Below are 2,405 nucleotides of genomic sequence, written 5' to 3'. Positions count from 1 at the left end.
TCTATTCTGGAGAATGTTCCATGGGCACGTGCGGAAAAGAATGTGTATTGTGTTGTTGTTGGGTTGAATGCTCTGTACACATCTAAAAGGTCCAGTTGGCTGCTTGTATTGTTTAGTTCTGATGTGTCTTTGTCAAGTTTCTTTCTGGTTGTTCTATCCATTTTTGAAAGCAGTGTATTAAAATCACCCACTATTATTGTGGATTCATCTATTTGTTTCTTCAAATCTATTAGAGTTTGCTTTATATATTTTGGAGCTCTTTCATTGGGCTCATAGATATTTATTATGGCTATTTCATCTTGTTCAATTGTCCCTTTAATCATGAGATAATGTCCATCTTTAGCTTTTATGCTGGTTTTTGCCTTAAAGTTTATTTTATCAGAGATTAGTCTGTACTTACTTTTTTGTTTTGTTTTCTCAACCTTTCTATTGTTGTACATTGCGTTCCCCTTCACAGATGTTAACTCATGTCTTCGCTACCCCCTAGCCAGTGATTTACCTTTCCTTCTTCTCCCACCCCTGGAAACCCCCAAAGAAGATCTCTTTTAATGTGAGAACATTTTCTTGATTGTTTACAATAGTGGTCTTATATAGTATTTGTCCTTTTGTGATTGACTGATTTCAGTCAGTTAATGTGCTCCCGGTCCATCCATGTTGTATTTGTAGAGTCATTGTTATTTTTTAATGTTGCATGGTATTCCATTGAGTGTGTATGTTCCAGTTTGCTTATCCATTTGACTTGATGGGCATTTAAGTTGTTTCCATCTTTTTGCTATTGTGAATAGTACTACGATGAACATGGTAGCTGTAGCATTACTTTTTGACTCACCCTTGCACATTTAGACATCAACCCATGTAGGCTTCTTTTTCTCAGTCACTGGAGACAACAAAGTAAAACTTACAAAGCCAAACCCTATGTTAAGTAGAAACCTGTCAATGAAGGAAAATGCAAATGTTTTTCATTAGAATAAGTGATAGAAAAGTGATTAGACTATACACTGTCAAAGGTGGAAAACTTGTGAGCCCAGGAAAACAAGGCAGTCTTGGTACAAAAGAACGATAATTTTCTACTAAAGATTCATGTTTTGCAGGTTTCACTATATTATGTGTTTATGATTCAAGAAGTGGTTTCTGTGCAATTTCCAGAGTCTAGGTCTCATACCTTAGATTGCTAAGTAAGTCCTTATCAGTCAGGGTCTTCACTATCCTTTCTCCTCTTGTTAGACAATCCTTTGTGCCCCTGGGAGGAGGAAGAGGTGGATGCTCAAATTGGTAACCGCTGGGCATGTGTGTGTCCCCTGACTGCCTATGTAAAAGCACAGTGACTTTGGGTCATACCTGCAGAGAGGTTAACTGCCGCATGAAGACTTGGCCACTGCTAGCATTTGGCTCTGCTTTACCCAAAGCTTTTGACTGGTCCAAGGAAGGCAAAGGATCTCTGGGCCCTTTGTTCACTGACTCCTCTGGACCTCTTCTTTTCTGCTCATGGTCTACAGTTGCCTTAGCCCTGAAGGCTTCTTTGGAGGCCTGGTGGCAGAGTGATCAAATGCTGAACTGCTAACCAAAATGTCAGAGGTTCAAACCTATCAGCTTTTTTGTGGGAGAAAGATGTGGCAATATGCATCCGTAAACATATACAGCCTTGGAAACCCAGTTAGGGCAGTTCTGCTCTTACCTACTGGGTCACTAAGACTCGGCTGCAATGGGATTTTTTTTTTTTTAAATAAGGCTTCTTTGAAGGCAACGTGGGTGGCAAAAATGCTTAAAGCAGTGGTTCAAACGAGGCTTATCCTGGTTCAGTCATGTCTGAGGAAGAGACACCAGAACAGACCTGAATTTACTATATTTGAGTGAACTGAAGAAATAACTAGAACAGGAAAAATTATGGGTCACAACCCTGCTAGAAACTTAATCTTAGAGCAGCATACATGTTGCATAGCAACCACATCTCTTGCCTGTAGCATGGAAAACAGTGGCTCCCAGCTCAAAGATGGCAGCCTCCACACCACTTTGAATTTGTTTCACTCTGCAGTTTCTTCAGTAACTAATCTTCCACATCAGGCTCCTGAAAGGGCTTCTTTACTATGCCTCTTATTTAGTCTCCCATTCCAGGGCTTCAACCCATAATTTTTTTCCATTCCAGTTATAGTTCCTGATGTTCATTCAAATTTTTAAAATTCAGGTCTCTTCATGTTTCATTTTGTTGACAATGACTTAATCTGTTCAAACTTTTTAAAGACCTAGTTCTAACCCATCCAGAGGTGCCTCAAAAGAGAAGCCTGTCGATCTGCTTCCAAAGACCTTGAAAACCTTTGGAACCGATTGATTCTGTACACACAGAGCCTGCAACTAACAACAGCAAAAGCTGCTTCTATCAGTTTCTGCTGCTTCCTGGCATGCCTTCG

The 2,405-nt window shown here is 39.9% G+C and overlaps 1 protein-coding gene and 1 pseudogene across 2 annotated transcripts in view; both read left to right on the top strand.

Annotated features, from left to right (window-relative positions):
* The window catches only part of DIAPH1 (diaphanous-related formin 1), a 186,068-nt gene that overhangs the window by 182,221 nt on the left and 1,442 nt on the right, over nt 1-2,405 (top strand). The window lies entirely within an intron of this gene.
* LOC102818032 overlaps nt 1-2,405 on the top strand; it is a 15,639-nt pseudogene that overhangs the window by 12,755 nt on the left and 479 nt on the right.

This window comes from Chrysochloris asiatica, unplaced genomic scaffold (genome assembly GCF_000296735.1).
Source record: "Chrysochloris asiatica unplaced genomic scaffold, ChrAsi1.0 scaffold00087, whole genome shotgun sequence".
NCBI lineage: Eukaryota > Metazoa > Chordata > Mammalia > Afrosoricida > Chrysochloridae > Chrysochloris > Chrysochloris asiatica.
This window is presented reverse-complemented; position numbering and strand designations above follow the sequence as displayed.